Source organism: Malaya genurostris, chromosome 2, assembly GCF_030247185.1.
Source record: "Malaya genurostris strain Urasoe2022 chromosome 2, Malgen_1.1, whole genome shotgun sequence".
NCBI lineage: Eukaryota > Metazoa > Arthropoda > Insecta > Diptera > Culicidae > Malaya > Malaya genurostris.
The window spans coordinates 324,394,578-324,406,058 of record NC_080571.1 but is presented as its reverse complement, the minus strand read 5'-3'; the positions used below and the strand labels follow the sequence as shown (position 1 = coordinate 324,406,058).

Here is an 11,481-nt window from a genome sequence, read left to right as displayed (position 1 = left end):
GAAAATTGTTTGAAAGGTATATGAATTAGTATAAAAACAAAAATGTATTACCAAGATCTATTTTATTTTTAAAAAATAACGTCGTGTGCGCTCTACGCAATAATCCGCTTTAGATTCACTGTGATGGTGATGGTTTAGCGCAACTTCTTGTTGATGTAACGTAGAAGCGGCAATTGAAAATTTTCTTGAAGCACTCGCACTACCATTCCTGTTTTTTGGCAGGTTTCACAGGTTGACATGTTGGTTCAGTTTTAAATTGCTTGCAAATTGTTCAGAATCCGACCGACTACAATCAAATGATGTTGGGTTGATGATGTTCAGTCATCTCTTTCCGACTCGTAGACAAGCTTGGGTTATGTAGAGAATGTAATACGTTGAATTCTTTGTATACATCCTGTATTGTTCGAATGGTTTCCCTGGGAACAAGAAAGAAAAGCTTGAAAAAATCATAAGCGGAATCTAAGTACGAACCATCGTACGTGTCCTCTCGATACTCTATAAACTAACGCACTATGCTACCAAGTTACTTTTCTCCGTCAGATTCGTATCCGTTAAGTGAATGTGGGTCGTCGTATCCTTCACGATGCGCTTGTTGTTTCCTCCGAAACCGGTGGCAGTCCGTATGCGACACGTCTATATTCATAATGGCCTGAAAATTAAACGGCTTTCTTGAATATTAAAGCCGTGGCCGACAAAATTATTGAACAGTACTCAATGCAACTTACTTAACTTACTTGAAAAACCAACATCAATGAATAATTACGAGCTCGATTCCAACACATTTTCCATTCCTTTGCAGTTTCATTGTACCACGTACATGAGATTTGGCGTTCGAATGAAACCTTATTTGAAAATTTGTATAGTCATCTCAAATTAATTACATAGTCAGTTGAAAAAAAACTATACGATCATGTAGTTATCACTTGGATTCTGTTCATATGAACAATAGTGTTTTCAAACTTCACAATCTTCTAGCCAACTATATATGTACTCATGGTAACATTTGCACATTGTAAAGAAGAACATACTGACATGGTAGCAATAACTACTTCGCTTCTCAAATTTATTATGAGCGATTTCACCTTCCTTGTGATGGTTATTTATCTTTTTGTTCTTAGTTTTGAGATGACAACCATTGTTAGAATGACCATACCAGAAAAGTCATAAATACAAAGAGTCTTCTCAAGTTATAGTCTTTGTTATCTAGTACTTTAAACATTACAGATAGTGAACAATCTCATATCATGGTCGTTGTTTCTATTTAAGCATATAGTTGAAATGACCATAACAAACAGGTTACGGCTACTATAGTATTTTTCTCAGTGTACAGATTTCATACAAAATACAGATTTTGTACAGATTTTTTAAACTCATTATAGATCTATACAGATTTCTCAAACAAAGGAAAGAATAAAATAATTTTGTTCGTTTGAGCTCTCTTTGGTAGTAGTGACGAGATGAGAGTTTTGTAATTAATCGACGAATCACAAATTGATCTAAAAAACCTTTAAATGATGTTGGTAGTTCAAGTTGAGTGCTGAGATCCTACATCAACTTACCAAGCTAACATTTTGAAAGTATATGAAATTGAAATTATGTTTTGTTGATTCCAATTGTTGATGAAAATTTGAAAACATTTAATTTCGTCGTTGTAGAATGATTCAATTTCTCATTGTAAAACCATAAATTTTTGGAATAACATTACCTCAAAAAATTTTCATTATAAATATCTCGGTTTTATAGTGGATACAGATAAATACAGGTTTTCCACTCTGGGTAATACAGATTTTGTATGAAAATATCTAGCTTCTTTGACCACAGTCCACAGACGATAATACCAAGGTTGACAACAGAGAAAATGCAGACTTATTAGATTTTTTATTGTGGCGTCACGAATGAACAAACAATCATCCTTGACAGTTCAGCGGTACTATTTACAAACAAGTTTTAAATTTTTTTCTTTCTCGCGAAATACTCGAATTTTCACCGCACTAACACGATACAACGTACTCGTCTTTTTTTTCAATAGACAGCCGTAATACTCTAAAGAAATCACTCGATCACCATAATTCGAACAACAACGCCTTACGCAATACAAAGTAATGTCGCTATCTACTTCCTAACCAAAATAATAAAATACCTAATGAATCCTCTATATTTACAGACGTTCTTGTTAAGCACGATCGCCAGAAATAACTGCACGATTATGAACTTCACGTGCTTCGTAAACTTAGCGTTTAACCCGTATAAAAATAGATTCTTTTATCAAACTTTCCCCGAATAATCGACGGAGTTAAGTCCAGCTCGATTTTTAGTAAAGAGAAATATAGTACGAAAATGTGAAATTTCTCTAAGGAACGATCTCACCAGTATCCTGTTTCTCCTATTCGCATTGCTGTAAATAAAGCGAGATGACACACAACTACTGAAAAAATAAAATAAACACTTGCAAATGGGTTTACTGCAGACCAAATTTAGATTTACTGCATAAATCACTCGATTACCTTGTTAACTTTTACACATTTCACATAAATCAGATAAAATAAAACTGATAACACCGATAGTGTATGCAGATGGTGCTTCGATCGGTTGACATCGTTTAATTCAGGGGGTAAATTCGCAGTATCCATCACTAAATAACACTTTTTATAAATGAACACAGCTCTGGCAAGCACTCAAAATAACTGTTCCGACCAATTACTTTACTATAAGTTGGTTAATACACAATTAAATTAGACTTTTCAAAGGGGAACTCTTACACGAGAATTATTAATGTCATTTTCAAATATTAATAAGTAATAACATTCCAAATTTGTATGTAGAATTCATCATTACTGTCCATTAAAATGATACTACTTTTGAGTCATGACACTAAGTGTCTATTTCTAGCAACACACCGTTCTCATTTGGCAACTGATACACCTATACATTGAGTTTACTATAGATTACCACTAACCATGTATAAAAGAGGAATAAAGTTTTTAGTTTCTAGATGATACCTTTACCTGCTCTTCGACGGAGCATGTTTTCGCATACAGTCCATTAAGACTCGCTAGATGATCGTGTAAAGGCCGCTTAGGCACCGCAACGTACTCTCAATGATGCCAACTCTCCATCAACAATTAAAAGTGCAAAAGAATTGTCAAAACCCGAAAAATGGCCGCTATTTTATTTTAGTTTCTATATGAAATTGAATATGGGAGGACGAGATTTTACCGGAGGAATGGATGGAAGGAATCGTGTGTCCCATCTACAAAAAGGGCGATAAGCTGGATTGCTGCAATTACCGCGCGATAACTCTGCTGAACGCCGCCTACAAGGTACTCTCCCAAATCTTATGCCGTCGACTTTCACCGATTGCAAACGAATTCGTGGGAAAATATCAGGCAGGATTTATGGGCGAACGCGCTACCACGGACCAAGTGTTCGCCATCCGCCAGGTGTTGCAAAAGTGCCGCGAATACAATGTGCCCACACATCACTTATTCATCGATTTCAAATCAGCCTACGACACAATCGATCGAGAACAGCTATGGAAAATCATGCACGACTACGGATTCCCGGACAAACTGATACGATTGGTCAAGGCTACGATGGATCGAGTGATGTGCGTTGTTCGAGTATCGGGGATAAACTCGAGTCCCTTCGAAACTCGCAGAGGGCTACGGCAAGGTGATGGCCTTTCGTGTCTGCTATTCAACATTGCTTTGGAGGGTGTGATAAGAAGAGCGAGGATAGACACGAGTGGCACGATTTTCAGAAAGTCCGTCCAGCTACTTGGTTTCGCTGATGATATTGATATTATAGCACGCAACTTTGAGAAGATGGAAGATACGTACATCGGACTAAAAGCTGAGGCCAAGCGGATCGGACTAGACATCAATGTGTCAAAGACAAAGTACATGAAAGGCAGGGGCTCGAGAGAAGATAACGTCAGCCACCCAATACGAGTTCTGATTGGTGGTGATGAAATCGAAACGGTCGACGAGTTCGTGTACTTGGGCTCACTGGTGACTGCCGATAATGACACCAGAAGAGAAATTCAGAGACGCATATTGTCAGGAAATCGTGCTTACTTTGGACTGCGCAGGACGCTTCGATCGAGCAAAATTCGCCGTCGTACGAAGTTAACTATCTACAAAACGCTGATTAGACCGGTTATCCTCTACGGGCACGAGTCCTGGACAATGCTTGCGGAGGATCAACGCGCACTAGGTGTTTTTGAACGGAAGGTGTTGCGAACCATCTTCGGCGGAGTGCGGATGGAAGACGGTACGTGGAGAAGGCGAATGAACCATGAACTGCACCAGTTGCTGGGAGGACCAACCCTCGTCCAAACGGCCAAGGTCGGGCGGTTACGATGGGCCGGGCATGTTGTTAGAATGTCGGAGAACAACCCGGTTAAAATGATCCTCGACAATGATCCGACCGGTATAAGAAGAAGAGGCGCACAGCGGGCAAGATGGATCGATCAAATTGAGGACGACCTGCGGAACCTTCGCAGCTACCGAGGCTGGCGGCGAACAGCAATGAACCGAGTTGAATGGAGACGCCTCCTGTATACAGCAGAGACCCGCGTGGTCTACGACTGAAAGAGTAAGTAAGTATGAAATTGAATAAGAAATTGTTTTGCTTTTTACTTTCCAATTATCTTTCCAAGAAATGATGACACCCACTAAAAAATTGAACGGATTTAAGCAGCTGTTTTCAAAGCCGCCATATTGAAAAATAATATAATAATTTTTTCTATTAAGATTATTAAGTTTAAACAATAAGTAAATATTTCTTTAATCATTTGGATGAGAATGATCAAAAGAATGGAAGGTGACCGAAAGACAAACGGAGGTTTATGCTGCTTATGATGGGAGGGTTTTCGATAGTACCCGTCACTATTTGTTTGCTTTGTACTGAAGTGAGAACAATTAATGTGTACTCATTTTTTTTTTTTTTTTTTTTTTTTTTTTTAAATAACTATTTATTGGAATATGAGTTAAAATTAAATTATTAAGATTTAAATTGGGTGTTCAGCCACAAGTGGTGACTTTTCAGCCCTGTTATATATATATATATATATATATATATATATATATATATATATATATATATATATATATATATATATATATATATATATATATATATATATATATATATATATATATATGATTTGGTTATTACCATGAAGACATCATTTGCTTCCGCAATTCTGAGATTTTTGTGTAGGGAAAATTCTAAACCTACTTGTATTGTGTAATGGGGAAAAGGAACTTATATACTAACTTACTAACTAATACAGAGAGCGAATCGATTCAATTGAAGATTGCATCGATTTTTGTCGGAATTTGCTTATAATATTATGTGACATTACATCTAATGGTTCTATATTTGTGAGTCTGTGTAACTCATTTGTACTAAACCAGGGAGGACGCTTCAGAATCATTTTCAGAATTTTATTCTGAATCCTTTGAAGCGTTTTCTTCCTGGTGGAACAACAGCTTGACCAAATTGGTACCGCATAAAGCATGGCTGGTCTGAAAATTTGTTTATAAATTAACAATTTGTTTTTTAGACAGAGCTTAGAATTTCTGTTTATAAGAGGATATAAACATTTAATATATTTATTACACTTTGCCTGGATTCCTTCAATGTGATCCTTGAAAGTGAGTTTTTTGTCATACGTTAAACCTAAGTATTTAGCTTGATCAGACCATGTCAATTCCAAGCCATTCAATTTGAGAATGTGATTATTTTTTGGTTTAAGAAAAGAAGCTCTTGGCTTGTGAGGAAAGATAATTAATTGTGTTTTTGCTGCATTTGGTTTAATTTTCCATTTTGACAGATAATCACTGAAAATATTTAAACTTCTTTGTAGGCGACTGCAGATCACTCTTAGATTTCTACCTGTGGCTAACAGACTTGTGTCGTCACAGAATAGCGATTTCTGACAACCAACGGGTAGATTTGGAAGATCAGAAGTGAAAATATTATACAAGATTGGAGCTACACTCGAACCCTGCGGAACACCGGCTCGTACGGGTAGCAATTCAGATTTACAATTCTGATAGCTAACCTGAAGAGTACGATCAGTTAAATAATTTTGAATCATTTTGATCAAATAAATAGGAAACTGGAAATCAGACATTTTTGCTATTAAACCTTTGTGCCAAACACTGTCGAATGCTTTTTCTATGTCTAGAAGAGCAACTCCAGTGGATAACCCAGAAGATTTATTTGATTTTATCATGTTCGTTACTCTGACAAGTTGATGAGTAGTTGAATGTTCATGACGAAATCCAAACTGCTCTGGTAAAAAAATTGAATTCTCATTTATATGAGTCATCATTCTTAACAAGATAATTTTTTCAAAAAGTTTACTGATAGAAGAAAGTAAGCTAATTGGGCGATAACTTGATGTTTCTGCTGGGTTTTTATCAGGTTTTAGGATAGGAATTACTTTAGCGTTTTTCCATCTTTTTGGGAAGTAAGCTAATGAAAAACACTTGTTGAAAATTTTAACCAGGAGTCTCAAGGCAACATCGGGAAGATTTTTAATAAGAATATTAAAAATTCCATCATTACCAGGAGCCTTCATGTTTTTAAGTTTTCTAATAATTGATTTAATTTCATCAAAATTCGTCTCAATAATGTCATCGTGTGATAACACTTGGGTTGAAATATGATCATATTTCAGTGAGACTTCATTTTCAATAGGACTCACAACGTTCAAATTAAAATTGTGGACACTCTCGAACTGCTGAGCAAGTTTTTGAGCTTTTTCGCCATTTGTAAGAAGTATTTGATTTCCTTCCTTGAGAGCAGGAATAGGTTTCTGAGGTTTCTTAAGAACCTTAGAAAGTTTCCAGAAAGGTTTAGAATATGGTTTAATTTGTTCAACTTCTTTAGCGAAATTTTCATTTCGCAAAAGAGTAAATCTATGTTTAATTTCTTTTTGTAAATCCTTAACTATGTTTTTCATAGCAGGATCACGAGAACGTTGATATTGTCGTCGACGAACATTCTTCAACCGAATGAGCAGTTGAAGATTGTCATCGATGATAGGAGAATTTAATTTAGTTTGAGCTTTGGGAACTGAAAGATTTCTAGCTTCGATAATATAATGATTCAAATTATCAATTGCTGTGTCGATATCCGCAGAATTTTCTAAAATAGTTTCATGATCCACATGATTTTCAATGTGAGATCTGTAATCCAACCAATTTGCTCTATGATAGTTGAAAATAGAACTAATTGGATTAATTATAGCTTCGTTGGAAAGTCTGAATGTTACAGGAAGATGATCTGAGTCAAAATCAGCATGAGTAATCGGTTCACTACAAATGTGACTTTGATCTGTTAGAACCAGATCAATTGTAGACGGGTTTTTCACGGAAGAGAAACAAGTAGGATTACTGGGATGAAGAACTGTAAAGTAACCAGCTGAGAGTTGATTATGAAGTATTTTACCATTACTGTTATTTTGCCTACAATTCCACTGGACATGCTTAGCATTTAAGTCCCCTATTACGAAAAATTTCGATCGATATCTTGTAAGTTTTTGCAAATCGCCTTTAAAGAAATTTAATTGTTCGCCGGTGCATTGGAATGGCAAATATGCTCCAGCGATGAAATAAATTCCATGAATGGTTTCAACTTCGATTCCCAAGCTTTCAATAACTTTAGTATTGAAAGAAGGTAAAATTCGATGTTTAATTTGCCGTTGGACAAAAATGGCAACTCCACCACCAATTCCAGTAAACCTGTCAAATCGATGAACCACATAATGTGGATTACTTTTCAATTTTACATTTGGTTTAAGAAAAGTTTCTGTCACAATGGCAATATGAATTTTGTGAACTTTGAGAAAATTATAAAATTCGTCTTCACTCGATTTCAAAGATCGAGCATTCCAATTTAAAATATTCAAATAATTATTTAACATCACTGTTAAATTTTAAATTCATTATAATATTATTTGCAAATTTCCATCCGATTTGAAATGCTTCAAAAAGTGATGAAGTCGAATTCATTTGGATGATCATTTGAAAAAGTTGATCTTGTAGGTAGATCATTTTATTTTCAGTTATATCGCCTAAATCGACTTCATTTAAAGAAGCGAATGGCATTGAAGGAATATTTGTAGGTAGACTGCCATTAGAAGAAGATGATTTGGTCGGTCTACCTATTAATAAATTGTTTTCGTTAGAAGAAGAACTGCAAGGCGGTCCTGTGTTTTGATTATTTACATTAGAAGAAATAGGAGATAGATTTCTACCTAATATACCAGCATAACTGACATTAGAAGAAGATGATGACGAGGTCGATCTACCTGTCAATAAATTGTTTTCGTTAGAAGACGAATTGGCAGGTGCCTTAGAAGAATTTTCAGGTATGTTCTGTAAATTTAAGGTCGTTGATTTGACTTGTTGTCTAAGCGAACGAGCGTTTAAAATTTTTTCCCTGACAGGACATTTCAAATAATTGGATTTATGATTTCCATTGCAATTTGAACATGAAAATTTATCAGTGGTTTCATTCATTGGACAAGCGTCTTTCGAATGCGATTTACCACAATTCAAACACCGTATATCCATATGACAATTTTTGGTTCCATGACCGAAGCCTTGGCAACGACGACATTGCGTTAAGTTTGCAATACGATTATGCCGTTTATAATGTTCCCAATGAATTTTAATGTGGGAAATGAAACGTACTTTTTCTAAAGTTTTCAAATTGTTTACATCACTTCGATTGAAGTGTATTAGGTAAAGTTCATGGGAAATTCCAGAGCGTGGTTTAGAAGTACCATTCGCTCTTTTTTTCATAAGTATTACTTGGGAAGGGGCAAAACCAAGCAATTCTTTTAGTTCATTTTTAATTTCATCAATACTTTGATCATTTGATAATCCTTTCAAGACAGCCTTGAAAGGTCTGTCTGATTTTATATCATATGAATAAAATTTATGAAGTTTTTCGGACAAATATCGAATAAGACTTTCGTAATCTTCCAATCCATCCACCAAGACTCGACATTCTCCTCTTCGTCCGATTTGAAATGAGACTTTTACTTCCGGGAGAAAAGTAGAAAGCTCAGTACGGAATGCTTTGAAGTCGGAAATCATCACCGTCACTGGTGGCATAGATTGATGTTTCTTCCCAGAACGACAAGCGTCCATTTTGGGAATTTTTGAAGAATTTTCTTCTATGTCGCTACAATCGGATTCAGGAAGAATCTCGTAAATATTGTTAGACGGCATAGGATCAACGGAAGGGAAATCCGTCCGTTGTCTTTTATTTTTACATTCAGATTCTATAAGATCATGAATGTTATTAGAAAAATGTTGAATAACGGATTGTGATTTATTCCGTATTGAATTATTTTTAGCCTTAGGCTTGTTGCCTTTCCGGTTGGACGCAGGCATTTTTGAAATTAATGAAATTTTAAATTAAATTAACTAGGCTAAATTAGTCTTCGATTAGACTCCTAGCTAGCCTTAAAAAAGGCTGATTAATTTCTTAGTCACTCTAATATCACTCTTTGTATCACTTAGTCACTCTAATATCACTCTTTGTATCACTTAGTCACTTAGTTAGTGATTCAGGTAGCCTTGAAAAAGACTGAAGCCTTGAATCAATGAAACTCTAGGTAGCCAGAAAAAAAATTCCAGGAGCCAAGAGCTATACGCGTGCGGTGCGAAAGACTGTTCAACACCGACTGAATGTGTACTCATTGTTATCATTCATCAAGAGTACATCCGGAAATCGAGCTAAAAAGCAATATTTTCAATCGAGGGTTTTATGATAGCACCAGCCACTGTTGGCATATTTTATGGTGAAGTAAGAACAATCAAAATTGATTTGTTTGAAAATGTTGGCAAGCTTTAATACAAAAAAGTGTCAATGAATTGTTGTGCTCTTTATCGGAACAAGAACAAAAAGTAGCAAAAAAGCCAACGACACGCGACGTTCCCAAGCGGTCACCCATCCAAGTACTAATCGCGCCCGATGTTGCTTAACTTCGGTGATCGGACGAGAACCGGTGTTTTCAACATGGTATGGTCGTTGACGATTTCATCTCTCTTCGGTGGGTGGTTTATGCTGCTTATGATGGGAGGGTTTTCGATAGTACCTGTCACTATTTGTTTGCTTTGTACTGAAGTGAGAACAATGAATGTGTACTCATTGCTATCGTTCATCAAGAGTACATCCGGAAATCGAGCTAAAAAGCAATATTTTCAATCGAGGGTTTTATGATAGCACCAGCCACTGTTGGCATATTTTATGGTGAAGTAAGAACAATCAAAATTGATTTGTTTGAAAATGTTGGCAAGCTTTAATACAAAAAAGTGTCAATGAATTGTTGTGCTCTTTATCGGAACAAGAACAAAAAGTAGCAAAAAAGCCAACGACACGCGACGTTCCCAAGCGGTCACCCATCCAAGTACTAATCGCGCCCGATGTTGCTTAACTTCGGTGATCGGACGAGAACCGGTGTTTTCAACATGGTATGGTCGTTGACGATTTCATCTCTCTTCGGTGGGTGGTTTATGCTGCTTATGATGGGAGGGTTTTCGATAGTACCCGTCACTATTTGTTTGCTTTGTACTGAAGTGAGAACAATGAATGTGTACTCATTGCTATCGTTCATCAAGAGTACATCCGGAAATCGAGCTAAAAAGCAATATTTTCAATCGAGGGTTTTATGATAGCACCAGCCACTGTTGGCATATTTTATGGTGAAGTAAGAACAATCAAAATTGATTTGTTTGAAAATGTTGGCAAGCTTTAATACAAAAAAGTGTCAATGAATTGTTGTGCTCTTTATCGGAACAAGAACAAAAAGTAGCAAAAAAGCCAACGACACGCGACGTTCCCAAGCGGTCACCCATCCAAGTACTAATCGCGCCCGATGTTGCTTAACTTCGGTGATCGGACGAGAACCGGTGTTTTCAACATGGTATGGTCGTTGACGATTTCATCTCTCTTCGGTGGGTGGTTTATGCTGCTTATGATGGGAGGGTTTTCGATAGTACCTGTCACTATTTGTTTGCTTTGTACTGAAGTGAGAACAATGAATGTGTACTCATTGCTATCGTTCATCAAGAGTACATCCGGAAATCGAGCTAAAAAGCAATATTTTCAATCGAGGGTTTTATGATAGCACCAGCCACTGTTGGCATATTTTATGGTGAAGTAAGAACAATCAAAATTGATTTGTTTGAAAATGTTGGCAAGCTTTAATACAAAAAAGTGTCAATGAATTGTTGTGCTCTTTATCGGAACAAGAACAAAAAGTAGCAAAAAAGCCAACGACACGCGACGTTCCCAAGCGGTCACCCATCCAAGTACTAATCGCGCCCGATGTTGCTTAACTTCGGTGATCGGACGAGAACCGGTGTTTTCAACATGGTATGGTCGTTGACGATTTCATCTCTCTTCGGTGGGTGGTTTATGCTGCTTATGATGGGAGGGTTTTCGATAGTA

At 36.4% G+C, this 11,481-nt stretch overlaps 4 non-coding genes across 4 annotated transcripts; all 4 read right to left on the bottom strand.

Annotated features, from left to right (window-relative positions):
* Positions 1-9,945: 9,945 nt before the first annotated feature.
* On the bottom strand, positions 9,946-10,064 carry LOC131433220 (5S ribosomal RNA). The gene has a single exon (XR_009230064.1). It is a non-coding gene; the product is annotated as a 5S ribosomal RNA (ribosomal RNA).
* A 333-nt stretch (positions 10,065-10,397) lies between these two features.
* Positions 10,398-10,516, bottom strand: LOC131433219 (5S ribosomal RNA). Its single transcript, XR_009230063.1, has one exon. It is a non-coding gene; the product is annotated as a 5S ribosomal RNA (ribosomal RNA).
* Positions 10,517-10,849: 333 nt separating this feature from the next.
* LOC131433218 (5S ribosomal RNA) lies at positions 10,850-10,968 on the bottom strand. The gene has a single exon (XR_009230062.1). It is a non-coding gene; the product is annotated as a 5S ribosomal RNA (ribosomal RNA).
* Positions 10,969-11,301: 333 nt separating this feature from the next.
* Positions 11,302-11,420, bottom strand: LOC131433217 (5S ribosomal RNA). Its single transcript, XR_009230061.1, has one exon. It is a non-coding gene; the product is annotated as a 5S ribosomal RNA (ribosomal RNA).
* Between the last annotated feature and the right edge of the window lie 61 nt (positions 11,421-11,481).